Here is a 19,306-nt window from a genome sequence, read left to right as displayed (position 1 = left end):
TCCTTTAGGGGTGTGTAATTTCATTCTGTCTCTCCTCTTAATGAAAACCGAGCCGGTTTCGCTCAGCGGCGTCCGTCGCGTGGGGGCAGAGGCAGCCACCCCCGCGCGAGGGGTGACGGTAGCGCCATGCAAATGTGGCAGGCGTGCTAACTACCGACCGGCGCTCTAAACCGGCGCCAGAACAGCGTCGGCGTCGCTCCCAAACGCTACATCCACAGTAATTGCGGTTTTTAATTGTTTGGTTACTTACATTTGTGTGCCGCGACCACGTGTGTCGGTAAAAAAACAGGTGCGATAAAAAAATCCCCCAGCTAAAATATACCACGTTGGTTTTAACTGCATTCTACATATATCTAAACAGGATCATGCCGCGCGGATGCAGTCGACCATCCACTTCTTGTTGATGATACGTCAGCTGACCGAAGAAGAAGCACGCGGACGTCTGGATTGACACCTACCGGGAAACTCTGTAGTGACATGCTATGAAATAGTCTTTATTGCTCCAGGAATCGAATCACTATACGCGCACTTTTAAACTCTTTTATTTCATTACTGCGTGGGTGACATTTGCATAAAATCGTTAATCCCTTGAACAAAACCGCGTTTACGAGCCCTTTTCCTTAAAATCACGCAAATGCAAGTAACCAGACGGCGAGAGCGCGAACGGCCCAGGTGCTCACGGTGACAGTTTTCCAGCATTTTTCATGAACTGGACGCTTCTCTGAAAAATTCCATGGAATTTCGCCAAGATGGAAAACCGAAGAAGGTAATTCTAAACGAAAACAAACTCGGAAAATGTCACCGCTCTGTAATTATTCCGCTACGATTTGAAAACTCCCATCAATATTGATGTTTTCGGTTCCAACTACCGCGGCATCCATCCACTTTTTCATTGATCTAGTTATAAATAAATAACGAGTGGTGGCTTTTTCATCACACATGCCTGTAATTAAGCGGAAACAGATAATTTCTTCTCCTTTATTTATACATTCAAAATATACAAATACACTTTGCAGGATTTCAAACAAAAATAACCACAGCCACTAATAACAGGTGACACGAATAATTACTCATTTAATAATCCACTTTTGATTGCCGGATGTGGGTGCGAAAATCGTACATCGTCGTTGCCAAATTGCTCAAGTTGTTGTGCTTTTCCAAAATAAACAGTAAATTATTTGTTACCGTAAACTTGTGTCTACATGATCTAAATTTTGTGTCGCTACACTGTTGAATGTCCACGATTTACAATATTTCGAGAAAATCTTCGAGAATCTTGTATGGTCTTCTTTGTTTTCGGTGTTTTTTTTTCTTTATGTTCTATAAATTTAGTGCCTCACGTTATGTTACATCAAAATTGTACGAAATTTTGAGTTCAAAAACGATTTTTTCTGACAATTTGAATTCTGAAATTTTATGAGGTTGAAAAATGGTATTATAAACCTGATATGGAAACATCATTCCCATATTTTACAAGAGAGATTTTAAACGTTTGAACATCTTTTCAGACTTCAGATACACTTTAATCATTTATTTCTTTTTTAACCTGTTCACATAAGAAATACATAAACTGAAATATGTAAAATCCTAACAGTTTCATTTGCTGATTGTTGATACTAAAATTGCCAAGGCTCCAACAAAATATCTGAAAATACAGGTGTCCGGAATGGCACGCACTTCCTCCACGTGTTAAAAATCTGTCTTTAATTTTTTTAAGTTAATATGGCGGTGAAATTATTTCGCATTCCAATACATTTATTAATTAACAGTGAGTTATAAAAGACATTGCGTAAAAAATGTGAAGAATCTTATGAACAAATAACAGCAACATTACAACAATGTTTTAATTACTAGAAATTTACATAGTTGATTGCACAGTTCAGGAATATTTCTGTTCTTATTTTGTATGAATTCCACTGCAAAAAGAGAGAAATTTTTTCTCATTTTTATGGAGTACCTAATTGCTAGGTAATCCGTAACATTTCAGACGCCTGTATATGTTAATTAAGATGGAATTCAAAACTACTTCAGAACCGTGCAAACTAAAAATTGAAGCCACAAATTTGACAAAACGAGTCAAGCTTTCTGCCATGAAATTATTATTGTTATTTGTGATTAATATAGCAGTAATTTAGAGCTTATTTTATTACAGATAAGCTGATAAGTAAGGCGTAAAGTTTGTATGTTTAAAGTTACGTTAACTTTGATTTTGAATAAAAAAACAAAACTGCAATATAAATCGTAAGATCAATCTTAAAAATGGAACTAATATTAAAGATACTTGAAGACCTAGATGAAGATAAAAATGTATTGTATGTACTTTCAATTTGTGAAAGCTTTAGCTTCTTTGAGCACCACTTAGTTTCATTTAATTTTTTTTTGACTTGCTTGTTGAAAACCGAGAACCAAAATCCGTAATTTAAGTTTAATTTAGTAGAAATTCTCTTTCTAGCCAGTTTGTTAAAAAACTCTATTGGAAATTTATGCGTTGTTCAATGGAAACTCTTTCGACTTGTAATGCTGTTAGCTGAAGGAAATCGTCTACTTATATGGAGAAGACAATAAAATAAAACAACAGTTAAAAAGATCCCACATTTTGCCTTTCCGTTTAGGGCGTAAAACTTGAATCCTAGCTTGTTTCATTTTTTCTTCGTCTCGTCTTAGTTATCAGTCGTTAGTCGGTTTCTCCCTCCCTTGCATATTGATCCAACTTTCCAACAATTCCCCTATTGCATTATTAACAAAACAATCGTGCGTACAATGGCATTTTAACCGAAAGAAACCACTCTTTCCTGATATTCCACCACATAATTTATCAGCATTTTCAATCATGTAATTGAAAGTCTCAAATTATAGTTGCGCAATCTCACCAAAGACGAAAGTAGGTGGTGTCGGATTTGTGATCTCCATTGTCGCTAAATGATTATTGAGTTTTTATTGTCGGAGATCCGATTGTTCGTCTAATTACTCAATAGCATACCCGCTTTCTTCGTTGTTGACTCCACAAGAACATCGCCCGACCTTTAACGGCAGTGTTGCCACATAAAAATGACGCTTAAGCGATTTTTGCATATTTCGCGACGTTTATGTCAGCGATAAATCCGATCGGGCTATAAATCGCAGATCGGGCGAGTAATTGATAAGGGGGAAGAGGGCGATTTTTGAAAAAGCGTGCGAAAATCTTCCAGCGAAAGTAGACGACGCTGATTTCAAATGTCAATATTGACAATTGACTTTTGTAATGCAGAAGAATGAGCCAACTGTGGACCGAATTTGGGGCGTTTGCTTATTCATGAATCGTGAAGTTTGAATTAGACGGAATTTCGTGGACATTCCGGAGGGAACAATGGTCTTTACAGCTAAAATCAAATTTCCGCAAAGATTCCTATTTGTTATCGAGTAAATTTGAAAACTTATTCCGTTTATTACATTGTGGATGTAATCAGGATACCTGCAGCGGCGACAAAAAGGAAGCTCCAAAAGAACAAGAAAAGCTCGTGTCCGGCGTCATCCAGTCCACTCGTCGGGCAATTAAATCAAAAGTTGTTGCATTTTCATTTGCCCCGACGAAAGAAAATTCCGAGATTAAGCGGAAAACGTTCGTCTGGCAATTGGTCGTCCGAAGAAGAAGACGGTGCTGTTAGAGATAAGGGCAGACGCTAACAACACAAATTCATTATACAGTGTCTAGTATATAAAAGAGCGGACCTGCTGTTTATTGTAAATGCAGATGGTTAATTTCATACAAACACCCGCTGGCTGGCTACAAGGATGGGGATGAAAATCAATACGGCACAGAAAGAATATTTTTGCTTATAGGGGTTGAAATCCAGTTTAGATGCATTATAAAAGAAATCGGCTCTGAAACAGTCAAGTTTCTTCGGTATTTGCATGGAACGGTTGGGCCGACTATTAATTCCCAACAAATTGCATTAAACATGAAAAAGTACTTTAATGTGCAGTTGGGCGGAAACTAATTATAATCATCATATCGTGTTTGAAAATAAGTTTATGAGGTTTCCTAGCACAAAAAAACATTGTTATTATTTTACATTTTAGAATTCGACATGGTGCAGTTATTTTATTATTGTTTACCGAACTGTGAACATTTACATCGAGCGAACAATGGAGAAAATATTTTAAATACTACAAATATTACGTTTTAATAACACTTTAAAAATTAACGTGCATGAACCGACTCAAAAAACATAGAAAACGATCCCAGACCTAACAAAGATCCTTTACCTGTGACGATTATTACGAAAGGGTGAAAATGTTAAATCTCTCCACAATAAGGGTGGTTAAAATGGTTAAAATATCCCGAGGGTTCATCCCAGCTCTGGAATAGAATAAAAGGTGAAAACTAGTCGTTCAATTCGACTCGTCGACGTCTTACTATGCAACACTTGGATAAACTTACAAGGACTGCTCCCGTTTTGATAAGAAATTGTCCTTTTGTGGACATATTTAGGATAAGTCTTGAACAATACCGATATAACGAACTGATCTAGGGCAGGTATGATGAAATTTAATCGGAGTTATTAGATCACTTCAGCTGTGAATTTTGGCCGCGGTGCTGTGACAAAAACGAAGAATTAACGATATACAGAGTGCATCTGATAAATGGAAAAGCTCAGGTTTCAACAGAGATAAAAAGAAGAAGTTCAATTGAAACGCAATACTCAAATGATGTAATTTTGTTCTGTTTCTCTATTTCTTTTTTGATGCAAGGTTTTGAACAGTAGAATTTGATACAGAATTTGTTTATTATTATTAAAACACTTTAGTTGTAGAAGATTAGCAGCAATTTCGACGATTTGTTCGGCGTGTAGTTCAAACAAAACATCCTTTGCTCCAAATTAGTCGATCCATGTTTTTATGCAGTTTGAAATAGTTTACATATTTTGTGTCAAATTATGTGGTTTCAAGCCCAATTCTGCCCACTACAATTAAAAAATTAAAAATAGACCTCGTTAACTTTGCAACGACCTACACTTATTGCACTAAACGTCCATCGTTACCATTTCAATGGAACGCATTTCCAGTAAATGCACCATTGTTATTACCTTGTTACATTCCTAATAGTACCTGCATAAAAAATGCCCTAATAGTTCTACTTCAGAACAAATGGCATAATTTCTAACGTCCACACTACTGTAATTATTTTCGAAAATGTCTTGAACCGACTGTATTTCAGCCCCCGCTGCCGCCCCCACCTAATGCGTTTTTATTTAATTGTCTGATCGTTATTAGCCCGGATTGTTGCGGCATTATAATATATGGAAGTAAATTATTGATTGTGTCCAATACATAATTATATTCTATGAGGAGGGGTGATTAGTGCGGCCACCCCTGATTGGTTGCTTTAGGGTTAAAAAAATGACTCACGCAGGGTGTAAAGTATTGACTAAACAATTAGTTCTACTACCCTTAACAATATTTTTCTATCAGTTTATGTTACTTACTAGATTACCATCCTCAACCCTCATATGCCATACTCCTTACCCCTTCATTAAGATATCTGTACGTTATTCAAATTCGGTACAATTAACATAAGTGTTTTTTTCTTCTTTTCATAGGCGTGCGGTCGTTTTGACAAAAAATACATTCGCAGACACACGTCCAAATCGCCAGTTATTTACTGCTAGTTTTTCTCATAGCTAACAATACAGATGTTAGGTTTGGTCAGGTCTTTTTTTCAATGATTTGCATACCCTGACAGGGTTAAATTAGCATAGGTTGAGGATATGTAAAAAAATCGTGCTCAGGGTGGTGCGTCGCGAGATTACAATAAGAATCGAAGAGGCGCGTGGTCATTGATATTTTAAACATGTCCGGGGTGGTTTTGCATACGGAAATTTTTCTTCACCTGGAGCACGTGGATGGAACGTGGTGCATAATTTTTGGTAAAGAGGATGATTATGTATTGAGTGGTTTTAGGGGATGATGGGGTCATAAATGAAAACACTTTGAAGGATGACTCAGTATTTTACGGTTTTTGGGTCAAAAAACACTCGTGGTTTTACCGTTCTTTCTGTGGATGATTTATTACAAATATGGGAGTATATTAATCATCAGTAATGTGTTAATTATAGAATTTATTAATTAATTAATATTCATATCCAAGTTTGGCACGTCTCGACTTTAATAATAACGAAAACATGTATAAATCACGTCAGGAAATGTATAAAAACATCGTAATTTATTAATTCTCGAATTAATTTTAAAATAAAAAAACTCGTGATTTTGTGCAATTTTTTCAAGTTTATAGACTTGTTGATTGCCAACGGGAGGTTATAAATCCTTCCTGTCATTCGTTTTATAATTAAAGCCGGTCCACTTATTTATACACGCGGTACACTTGTCTTATTATTATCTGTGTCACTTGAAAAATGCGTTTTAATTAATTATTCCCGACACTAATAAGCGTGACCTTGGACGAGCCGTGATCTTTTCTAAAAATTGATATTTTCCCATGCCCCCATGCCATGGTAATTGGAAAAATAAAGGCGCTTGGTTACACTTATTGTAGGCAGTTTTTGATTCCGAAAGTCTCGCAAGAGCGAATCTGAATGGCGCAAAAACGAGATTACTTCTAAGGGTAGCACCCTATTTCCACTGTTTTACGGAATATTCGAAACAAGCAACAAATAACCCGCATGAAAAAACTGTATCGTTAGTTCGTTAAGTCGTCTTCCAATTACAAAGTGCCGTTGAGAATCCTGCCTAAAATAGGTCACACATCCCTTATTTAATTTCTGACAATGACACAACCCTTAATTTCGATGATATTTTCTCACCGGGCCTCGACGGCTCCTAGTTTATGCGATTCGGGCTTTTTTTCCACGGGCCGTAATTTAATACCTTCTTTTTGTGTTGTAACTGTCTGAAGGGGGTTGCTGAGACGGAGTGCGAATGGAAGTCGGCCACGTGAGTGCGTGAATGAAATGCACCCCCGAGTGCAGCGTGTCCGGCTTGACCAGGGGCGCTCAACAAGTAGAGCACTGCCCCAGTCGATATATCGATTGCACACTTGCGGTGTGTTTGTGGAAAAATGCACAAACAACGTTCAACGAAGGGTTGCGGAGGACAGCGGACACGCTTCGACCACGTGCGGAATGCACCAGGTATCCCAAAATCAACGATTTACCATAAATGCTAATCTGGACCTGGGTATGCAAAACAGAACTCAAAGTGTGCCCGACTGAAAAAAAATCAGGAATATCTAATTTTACGGTTGGTAACAATAACAATTCGTTGGAAGTTATACAGGGTGAGCACGTTCGAGTCATCGGATTCAAAGAGTTTGATTTATGCTAAAGGCTTGCAAACACGACTTATCATTATTATTATAAGCAGATCTAAATATGCAGATATTCAGGTAGACTATGCAAATTGTAAGAAACAGTAATGTCTCCATTTATACTTTGCTCCAGTTCCCCAGTCATGGTGGTAAACTACCATGCTACTACACTGATGATCAAGTTGCCACCAATGGATCTGGAGGCTCGTTTCTTTTACAATAAACTGAAAGGTTTCCGTATCCCTTTAAAATTGAATATTTCTTGTTCATTGTTTAAAACTCCATTCTCAGAAAATCTTGCCTTCAATAGTGTCACGTTTGAAATTGAAGTGGCCAGCTTCAGCTTCCATGCTTATTGTCTTGGTTTTGTAAAAACCGGTAGCTGCTTAACGTCGCAACATGATTACGAATTTTTTCTTCCATCGTCTCACCTAATACCTAAATGTCGGTCTCACCAAAGACCTTATACCTGGCTAGAATAATAGTGGCTTTATTTTACCCTACACCCACTAAATCACACAGCTTTAACCTTGACAAACACCTGGCTAATTGTGATCCTCCACGTCACACCAAAAGTCCTACTCCCAACCGAAAAATAATTAATGAAAAATCCCCAAAATGAATGAATTACAATTACAGCAACCCCATGGGGACGTCTTGACTGCGAAGTTTATGTGTATATTGTTTGGGGTACACCCTATGATTCTGTCATTAGAAAAAAGGGCTCACCCGATACAATCTCCCATCGCAAACAGACCACTTGGAACAACACCAAAAACACTCTTATCGAAAGTGCAGCTGAACCACTGTAAAAAAATACATTTCGCAAATCGGAATGACAACGTATCGAATTTTTGTATCGGTCGAAGGGGTTGTTTTAATCGGTTTCTGGGCTCCAGGGGGTGACAGGATCGCTCCCTTTTTCTTTTCTGCGACTGATGTCGTTAAGGGGTCGCGGAGACGCCCACCGCAACAATAAGGTACAAATAATGCAGTTGGAAATTGTTGAACATGCAAACTAAGGGATGATGAGATACGTTATTTTCGGCGGTTCGACCGCAAAACGGAACGGCGGCCGGAAACGCTCCATATTAATTACAGGGTGTCTGAGACAATGGAGCGGGGAGAGAGTGGAAATGGATACCGTGAACGTATATTTAAAATGTGGAATGCAGCAAAGGAGCGTACACAGTATTTAACCTTACCTCCAAATTTTAATAGTTGCCCGCTTAAATCGGCTGCGCCCGAATACACCAAAAGATTGTATGAAAAAGGAACAAATCTCTCTTGTATAAATTTTTTTTCTTGGCACTTTTGGGTTTATCGACAAGGAAAATCGTGCCGACAACGATGAAAATATCGATGAATAAATTACAAGCGACTCATTAAACCATCATTGATTATCCATTACAGGAATTACTTTTGTCACTTTCCTGCGATTCTAATAAATCATCGTTAATTGGGCCAGATCGATCGTTTTTTGTCAAAACCTCCAAGACTGAAAAGCGGAAACGTCGTTCTATCATCACGTAGAAAATAAAGAACTTATTGAAATATAGTTATCACTAGTATCTGTCAACAAATAGTCAAAATCTAAGACACATTAAGGTTGATTGTCGGTCGCTTCTTCCCTAAATCAATATTTGAGCGCAATATATCTCCAGACGTGTGATTCAACAGCTGCATCAACGTATTTATGACATTTGAATAAATAGGAATTATTAATAAACATCTAGGTAATCGTAGAATCGTTAGTATGTAAACTATTAACAAAATAACGGACGTTGCGATAACGCCTAATCAGAGAAATACACAAAGAGGTCTTGTAATATGCAACTGAATTCGTTATCAGGAAACAACGACACTACTATTCTGGACGATCAATCACTTAAGAATCGACGGTTTAAACACTGGAAAAATCGTTGCGAGTTTTAAGAAAGCCCTAAGAGGCGATTTGTTAGCGGACAACGAATTATTGTAGGAAAATTACAATTTTACACTAACTTAGTTAAAAACAAATCCAACGGAAATCGTGTCCTCGAGAAAACATGATGAGTCATCTGAATTGAACAGTAAATATTTGACGATTTATCTCAGGTACAATATGGATAAGTGTTGTATTAAAAAAAATACACATCGTAGTAAAGTTTGAGTAAATAAGACGATAATATGCAGTTTATTTGAGGAGATTAACGTATTTTCCCGCCAATTTTTGCTCTATGCTGTTAAAAAAAAACAGTAACATGATTGTATTTCTCATAAAGTGTTGGGATTCTGCAATCAACACTCGCGTTGTAATTTGATGTAACTTGTGAAATATTGTGCAAGTGTGAGAATAAACATGGTATTAAATATTGTCGTTTGTGATACTAAACAGCAAGTTTTTTGAAAAAAGCAGAACATAACGAACAATATATCTCACGTGTAGAGACTTTCTAAATCATAAATTGGCCAAGTTTATTACTGATTTATTTGAATTTATAACATATTCTTGAAAACCAGCTTTCAAAAATTGTACTCAATTTTCCTACAGTATTACAAAATATTCCCTATTGTTTCTAAGTGATATTTTCAATTTGTTTTTGTCATTTTCTGGTGGAAATGAAGCCATCATTCCTGGTTTTTGCGCACCTGTAGCGAGAAATTGATTTTGACTTCATTTTTTAAGACACCTCTTAGTGGTATTCATGTAGTTATGACAGGCATCGAGTTCATTTTTCACCGCGTTAAACATTGCCTTAGTGGCTATTAGCGTTGCAGCACTTTGCCAGCCACCTCCCATAAATAATGCAGTGTAATATGCATCTTGTACGGAATTTTTCGTTAGCATACACGACTAAAATATCGACCGCCTTGTGTCCGGTCGTTTCGGTTGTCCTCTCTGACTAATTTCGCCTTTTTTCTGTGTTTCAGGAGGTGCGTTGTTTTTGTGTCAATTCCGGCGTGGGTAAGCAAATAGCTTTATAATTATCGGCCACGCTGTAAACTGTGCCGTGTATAATTACAAATAATAATTGCCGCAACGCCGGATAAGCATTCATAATGAAACTTCATCAATACAAACAAACGCGGCAACGACGCAATGTTTAAACAAACCTCTAATTTGCAATCATCTATTCATTTAAAAATAGATAAGACAGTTTAATTATGGTTCGTGACCGCTAATGACTGCATAAGCCGGTTTAATAGCCGCTCCGGACCGATCCGAGGAGGATTGCCCGGAAAAAAAATCCGATGAAAAGTTCACGTGTGCGACAAAACGAAAAATGCCTTCGTTTCCGGTGCCGCTCTAATGGCTTTCCAGGCATAAAACATTGGAAATCTGACCGGAAGTCCGAGCATGTAATGAGAGGATGGTGTTTGAAAACAAGACAATCGACGAGTTTGGAACGGCACGTGGTCAAGCTCGACCATTAACTATAACGTGGTTAGTGAAAGCAAAGCAAAGAGACGATTCTTGGCGCGATTTCGATCGATTTTCTACGAGGAGCTTTCACGATTTAAGCTCGATAGGCCAACACAAAACGACGGGCTCAGTGAAAAATTTAATGTGGTTTCAATTTCTTTTTTTCTTCTACTTTTAGTCCTTTTAATTAGTCGCAGAGGAGTTTAAAAATTGGGTGTTCAAATCTTCTGTGGCCTTATTCCGTGTTGTAGATCTCCGTTTATCAAGCAATTTATTTTTGTTATTACAATTTATTCAACACTCGTTTAGTGTTTTGGTCTATTTCAAGGGAAAACTCGTTCTTTTCGCCCTTTTTTGTTCTTTTTTTCCATCATTTTGTTATCCGGATTTCCTCGACACGACTGAAATTTCCACGCAGACTGGAAAAACACCTGAAAACTTTCGTGTTGAAGACTGTTAAGATTTGATCTAAACCTAAAATGTCTATATCCACGCTTAAAACAATAAAAGTGTTTCCAAAGTAATAAATGTAGAAGCTTGTCGTTAAGCTTCTAGTTTTATTTTTATGCATATTAGAAAGTAGATTGATGGAGAAAAAAATCCATTTCATCAACGAATGAATGAATAAATAAAAATGAATGAATGTAAATTTCCCCCTATTTTTCTTTCAATGCCATTTCGATTTTTTTCGCAACTATTCATCCGAATCGTCGTTAAAATTTGGCTACAATCAAATTAATCGGTCGTTAAACGTCGCAAAACTAAAAACTGTCAAAAGTGATAAATTATAAGGGTTAAACCACCCCGCAATGTATGAACTCAAGTGCGAATGTTGAGACACAACAACCAATCATGATTTTCCTTTCCCTTTGTCCGTCGTTTTGAAATTTTTCTGATCAACTACTAAACGCTTTTCTTGTATCCAAGCTCTCACTTCACGTATCGTCGATTCCACCCCCATCCGCCGCCGCCGCCGTGTGCATTTGCCGCAGTCTTCGTAGTGAGAGCAGGTGAGGGGCGGCGGCGGGGACGGTTTTAATTGCGGTTTGCTAAGATGGCGTGCATGCCACACTCGCACTTAGCACCGCGACGCTCGCTTTTTTCACCGCCACCGCCGATCGATAAGCGACGTTCTCGTGTTTTTAAAACATAAAGCTGCACAGACAGCCCGCGGACAATTAAACGCTTTTTCCCATTAATACGGACCTGGATGATATCCCCTTTAAGGAGAAACTCGTCTTAATCCATCATTTTTTATACGTACCTACATGGATAAAGGAGGGGAAATTTAGCAAGTGCGGCAACAACGCGTCGCATTTTAATTGATCAACGTCGCCGGCGAACTCACATTTTCGACAAAATTGCGCTTTATGGGACGCCGCAGGGAACGTGGCCCATATGGGACGCGAGAAAGTGGAGAAATTTACAAATATTAACGAAATGAAAACATTCATGGAGAAATATTCTCGTTCTGTATGCGGATATGCATCACTTGCAGTTGCACCGTCAGATTAGTTTCGAAATTTAAAATGAGTTTCAGAAAAAGCAGTGTTGCCATATAGTGCCAAACATACTCTCATAGAACGGTGAAATTGAGAGGGATTAGAAATGTGACAACATTAATAGACCAAATTATAATTTTGCTAAGTAGGGAGTGGCATCAGATTTACGATGGCTCTAAATTTTAAGAAAGTTTCAGTTCAGATGTCCAAAGATAAGAAAGAACCATCTTGGAAATAAATCTAAATGTTAATTTTCCCATCAACTGAATAAATATAAAAAATATATGAAACCTTTTCTTTTGCGAAGGAAAGCCGATAAAAAAATGTTCCTAAAAGTGGTACATAAAAGCACCTGCTCCTTTATCTAGACATTTTCTTGATTATAGTTTTTATATTAATCTAGATCGTAGTTTTACAAAATGTTAAGATTAAGAAATTTGCAGAGAAAATTATTTTCATATTTTTTATGTTCCGCTAAATCTTTACATGTGAGATAAAATCTAAAACGTGATCATAATTTAAATCATTTTGACGATTTCTTTTCATCTAAATTATGATCTAAAGCTTTACAATTGATCAAAATTTATGTATACTAGATGATGGTTATTTACCTAAAGAAAGAATGCCCTTGAATTTAAAGTAGAGAATGAAGCAATTCGGAAGAATTGGACTTTTTCATTACAAAATTCATTGAGAGAATTAAAGAAGCGAGAGTCGCGCCAAAATTTCTTTCTGGCAGACTCATTCAAAAAGTTCTAACTTAATCTAAATTAAACTATGCCAAGAGCTGCCAAAATGAATGTCCACTGTCGATATAGAAATTCTTAGTACCAAAACTCCAATTTAGTGTAATTTCTCCCTCACGTAAAGGTTAGCTTCTCCGTACAAAATTCAGTTTTAATAAGGCATCTTTCTGTCTACCCCTTGTGAAAAATCGTGAAAAGTTTGTCATCATTGTGTCAGGTCAGTGCCGTGTCATTTCGGATGTCGTAGTCGGTGCCACCGTCTATAGTTGCCGCTCCCGACCGCCCCTGAACGGCACACTAATTTAAGAATGACGTCACGCCTCATTACGTATGCCAACGTGAAGTAATCATTAGGGTATTGATTGAAGTTTTTTACCCCTCGACACAAAAGGGTGGTTTACGCCTGCGCCGAATTTAGTCACGAATGTAAAGAATTAATGGTTTTTCAATTTCGGTGACACTTATACAAAGCAGCGGCACAGATTGATCTCGTTATCCGAAGCGCCCTCTATCTCCAGCAGGAATCTCGCAGGAATTATTTGATGCCCACATTGTTTAATAAATTATATTAACGATAGTTAATGTGTCAGACACAATGCGCGCACATTATGCGGCGGTTTATTGTCCTGGAAAGAAGAAAGAAACGGAACGACGATTATTCAACAAGAAATTTAATAAAACATGAAAGTACTAAAATTACTTTTTAATAATATGTACGCAGAGCTGCGTTATGTCTGTCAACGTACTTGTTTAACTGTAATCCAAACTTTTAAAAAAATAAACAATGTAATTCGAAGAGGAAAACGATTATTACAGTGTACAAGAGTCCAAGTGTATTTAATATTTAATTACAATTAATTTCGTCTAATTATATGTACACTGCTCAGGTTCCTGCTCACTAGAGCGTGCTATAGTATATATTTATTTCAACAGCGCTGCGAAAACATTTAGACCTCGACTCTTGAAAAAAATTCCTGCTCTCGACGACTCGAAAAAGCTTCGGCCGTTATAATGACTTGATTCGTACTATGTTATTAACGTCTTCATTTTGCAAACTAGATAATCCACACACGTGTCAAACGACTGACTCTTTGTTTGCACTGAGTTTTTCTAAATAAACATCTCCGCTTGGTCCATTCTATTTAAGTAAGCGTCAAAATTCAATTTAATGATAAGAAAATAATTCCAAGTCAACGAAATGGTCAGTCTCGTTGTTAGCGATATTAGAGGTTTTGACACGATAGAAATAAACAGAATAAAAATAACACTGATTATTGTTTGAACTAGTGAGATTTTATTTTAGGTGCCAAGAACAACGCATCCGTTTAATTAATTTAGAATGGAAGAATTTTATTATATCGTCATAAATTTTGGCGTTGAAAACTTCCCTATGTACAAAATTTTTGTAGCCTGAAAGCTATTTATTTGCAAGAATATTTCATTGTATTTTAAGAAATCTATTTTGATTATTTATACGTAGCAGACTTATTAATTAGCAGTGAAGTCCCGCATCCTTCTAATTATACAAAACCACAAACATAACTCATCAACCATTTGCGTCTATAAAAAGTCGTCGATGAAAAATTTTCTCCAAGTCTCTAATTACAAGCTAAGCTAATTAGTGAGTTAAATATAATCCAATGACAAATAGTCTCGTCACTAATTACATATCACACTTACATAAACCCGGGCAATAATAATCCTGCGATGTCGTTACGAAACCTCATAACAATCCAATTTATTAAAAAATCGAAATCCCATACACTTCGTTCAATATAAAAATTAATCACATTATCAATCTGAACGTTCCGTGGGCCAATCCAGTCTGCACGACTGTTCCATCTAAGAGATTAGCAAGACAGATTCATTAATTAAGCCCCGATCATTCATTACGCTGATTGCTAGTGGGGTTCGCGTTCGACGGGAGCGGATCGAAAGAAAAATGGGGGATCCAACTAGAAGAAGCATTAAATATTGAAAATTCTGTCTTTCAAAATTGATGAATAATTAATCGAGCTATTGGGACGGACGTCCTTTAATGAGATTCATTATAAAGTGATTATGGCGTAATCAATCAATTATTTAAAATTGTTTTGCAAATAGAAGAATTCTCGCTCGGGGAAGTGGAGAAAATGCGCCGAGTATTAATTATTCTTGGGGTATATGGGTTTTTAATAGGAGATGGCAGAACCATTAAAAAATCAATGAGCGAGGAATATTTCTTTATTAATCCCGTAATTGGAATTAGATGAAAGTTTGTGGGAAGTGGGACAGAACGTCATTTATTTGCGATTTGTTGATATCAACAGACATGGAAGTCGCTTTGATTGCAAATTAATGAATCGGACTCATTTGTCTATTTTTCAAGACATTCGAACCCTCGACTCTACCAACTCCCATCACCGTTTAATTAATTCTCTTCGAATTTTCCGATCGGATTAATTCCGGTCGTATGTGTGTAATGTTTTTCCTGAGCGAATCGCCGGTGTAAAACGGGCATTTAGACGAGTACAATACCCGGAGTGCTGATAACGCCTTAGGTTGACCGCTCTTTCAGCGTACAAGGATCAATTTCAGTCGCTTCACTCCACTAAAACTGAGCCTTTTAATTCCTCGCTTAACTTAATCACACATTCAATCCGCACTTTCTCTCCAAATTTCGTCATTGTCACCGAAAATGGCTGATATTTCACCAAAGGGAGACATTGGAAGAAGATGGAGGAAAGCGAGAATTCAATCATTTTGGGGGGCATTAATAATATGTATGGAAGTGCTTCTAAGTAGATAAACTAAATGTCAGAAGCTAAGGATAAATTTCGTTTTTTGATGGTGACTGCTGGATACATCACAAGTCAACAGATTTTGGAAAGTGAAAAATCATATCTAAAGTGTAATGGCCTTCTGAGTCCAAATGTGAAGTCCACTTTGCTCCATCAGGTTCGGATTCAGAAAGATTCTGGTAAAAGCTTTTTTTTTTAATAATCTAGTTTAGTAACCGATGAAGATATCATTAATTTTATGCAAATTTTATCTGTGAAAAATTATCTTGATTGACATGAAAACGTCTTCAAATGTATTTCAATTACAAAACTTTATACAGTTGCTGCAAATGTTTAATCCATGATATTTAGAACCGCGTGATTTATCGACATTTAACTACATTTTTGTGGGCATTTAAATTAAAATTTTAACAAAATCTTCGAAAGTTAACAAAATGTAGTTATTTTTCTGAAAAGCACTAAATAATCTTTGTCTTGTATAGTAACTTCTAAATAACAAAAGATAACATGTTTAACACCGCGTTAGAAACAAAAATCTGAAGCTTTAAAATAACGTACTTATTACAGAAAAAAAATCAAAGTAGGTACCAATTTAATAATTCCATGCAAAAAAGTATCAAAAAGTTGTTAAGAACTGTTCGTATTTCTAAATTTTTATCACTCTTGATAAAAGCCAACTCTCCGGGGGACTAGTTTGTTGGGAGCCTTATTTAATTACCTTTTCAATGATTTGTTACAAAGACCTAAAAAAACTTAATCTCTGAGTTCTGACCTGATGGAGTAAAACGGAGTTCGGATTCAGAATCGGAAGATAATTTCACTTTTACAATGATCAAAATTTGTTAACTACAGTAATAAATCGGACTGAAATCTGGATTTTCCGGTGGCTGCACATTTTGCGACAAGAAAAGAGTAATAAAAAACACTTATCATTTGGCGCAGGTAAAAAGACACTGATTCCTGCCATTAGAATATCTATTTATTTTTATTAATACTACCCATTGTCTTGTTAGCGGGCGGAATGTCGTCATTTGCATTTGCATGTGCTCTTCTCAGAAAAACTTAATTAAGAGTAATGAGACGACTGTTAATGAAATGCATGGGATGAATTTGGCGGAGGCAGACTGAAATCATGATGTGTCACTTCTACAACAACTGTAAAGTGTGCTTCATTTAAATTAGTTTCATTTTCTGACAAACAAGACATGACAGTGTGTTTTTACTATTTTTCTATTTATGACGGTATTGAATATCGAATTGAATCCCAATTTTGTTAATTTACTAATGTGGGGGGTCAAGGATGTTGCCTGAAATAATAATTTTATTATTGAAATCCACCTTTATTTTTATTACAGATGGGAAATTTCACTACAGAAATTTTTACCTTTGTCGCCAAATTCTCTGATGGACGTCTGCAACTTGTCCGGAATACTAAACCACCTCCGGCCATGACCACAAGCTCTTAAAAAATCGACAAAACAGCCTCGTTAATTACCAAACCACGTATTGTCAAAACGCTAAAACGAATCTGAGATGTTCGATAAGCAGCACAGACTTACTCAACGCGATTAACAATTAATTCGAGACAAACGATCAGAATTAATAAACCGGTGGATCCCATCGCTAAAGATTGATCTAATCTCGGTAGCTCTGGTGGTGGTATTGGGTTAATTATAGCATTTGCATCTTGACATGCACGACGGATGCCCCCGGAGACGTAAACAAAGCAATTAAATGATTATTTCGTTTAATTGATGGACACAGAGACGTGGGAGTGATGATACCACGATCGGTGTAGAAAGGGTTTTTTCGAATAAATAAATTGTCACGCACGATTCTCTGATTTGTAAAAAATGTTTCAAAAGTTGTAGGAAAATGAAGGTTTATTATTGTAATACAAAAGAAATGGTCAGATTTTTATCGCCGAATTTATGAACGTACATTTTTAGAAGCTATTGTTCTCTGCACTAATACCATTTTTGTAGGCTTAACGCACAATAAAATTGAAATTAAATTTAAAAAATCGGCATTTTCACTAAGATATTCAAACCCTTATGCAATAAATCAGCTGGCAAAGCACATTTTAGTTAAGTAAACAAAATAAATTTTTTTAATGAATTAGCAAATACAAATGAGATTAGTTGTGCCGGAAATTTTCGCGAGACTAATTTGTAAAAAAACGACTAATTTGTAAGTTAATTCTCTGTAATCACCCCCCTGTTTGTAAAATTATCCAATTTTAATGATCCACTTAATCTCATAAATTTCCCGCAGATTTCCCCGTTTTCGTATCTCGTTTAATTAATGAAATCGTCCCGTTGGCGGTTGCGGGCCCCCTCGTCGCGGCTTATGACACCCTGCTAAAACAAGCAAAGGCATTTTGACGCAACAGGTTGTCGTTAATTAATAGCAAGCATCCCCTTAATTACCCCTTTCGCTGGTCCATTATGCAAACTCAGTCCGACCCTCGCGAGAAACTCCGTTAAATATATAATTACTTAGCTTCTAATTGACGTTTATTACGAAAAGGGGTGTTAATGAAAGATTTAAAACAGTCGAGGAGATAATCACAGCCCTGTTGGCTTTTTATGCGCTCGGGGGTGTTTTCTTGGAGAATTTTAAAGCGACGTTTAAATTCCACTGATTAATTGAAAGGGGTTGGCCGTCGTGTCAACAAGGGTTTAATTGCGGACTTTGGATTGACTTGTCGGAATTATTATGAACGACGTCGTGTTTTTTCTTGGGGAAAGTTTTTTGTGGGGTTCTGAATTATTCATTATTAATATCAGTTTCTAATTATCCGTCATTGTGATAATTCGAGTTGATTGTACTCGCTAGTTGTTAAGTGGCACTTTTATATCTCAAGTTCTTTACAAACATTGCCTATTGATAAAATTATTTATTCATTAATTTATTGGCTCATTCATCAATTACACTTTCAACAACCGTTAAAATGGTAATTAATTTAGTTTGAACCATTGTCTAATCGACTTCATTTGAATAAAGTACACGGTGTTTATCTGAAAGGAAATTGTCAGCGCTAATTATCAAATTATAATAAATAATAAATTATCAATGTTAAGAGCGATGTCTTCAATTTTTAATTCGGTTCTTTGTTCCAGGTACGAGAAAATGTATATTGAACTTGCCACCACGTCGACCTGTCACTCACATGAGAATATATACGTATGTTACTATATAAGGTATTCTACTTATCACTCGACCCAATTTAATAATATTGATGTTTGACCATGCTCGAAGAAAGGAAACCACCAAAATATAACTAAAATTTTTTTCTTTACAATCTGCCAGAAGTTAAGAATTTTTTTTGTTTGGTGTTTTTCACTTTCAGTTCCTAACTCGAAGAATTGCACCTAAAATACAAAATATTATTTGTGCTCTTGCTTAATACAGGCTGTCCGAAAATTGACGCAAAAATTATTATGAACAACAATTTTTCTTTAAAAAAAGTTAATTGTAGTTTTAATTTCGTCAAACTAATTGTGAGTCAATAAAATCAAATTCTAATAGTAAATTTCGGTTTATATTAGCACAGTTTATCATTCTTT

The 19,306-nt window shown here is 36.4% G+C and overlaps 1 protein-coding gene across 3 annotated transcripts in view; it reads left to right on the top strand.

Annotated features, from left to right (window-relative positions):
- Positions 1-708: 708 nt before the first annotated feature.
- The window catches only part of zfh2 (Zn finger homeodomain 2), a 66,581-nt gene continuing 47,983 nt past the window's right edge, over positions 709-19,306 (top strand). Inside the window, exon 1 of one of the 3 annotated variants that reach the window (XM_088031220.1) lies at positions 709-766. The gene's annotated coding sequence lies outside the window, so the exon portion shown is untranslated. Of the gene's footprint in view, positions 767-18,859; positions 18,941-19,306 lie in introns of those variants that run through there. The other 2 variants (XM_088031218.1, XM_088031219.1) reach the window with 2 other exon arrangements.

Source organism: Gnatocerus cornutus, chromosome 2 (assembly GCF_029298725.1).
Source record: "Gnatocerus cornutus isolate USDA-ARS CGAHR chromosome 2, icGnaCorn1.1, whole genome shotgun sequence".
Classification (NCBI taxonomy): domain Eukaryota; kingdom Metazoa; phylum Arthropoda; class Insecta; order Coleoptera; family Tenebrionidae; genus Gnatocerus; species Gnatocerus cornutus.
The sequence above is the reverse complement of the archived record's forward strand: the minus strand, read 5'-3'. Positions and strand labels throughout refer to the sequence as shown.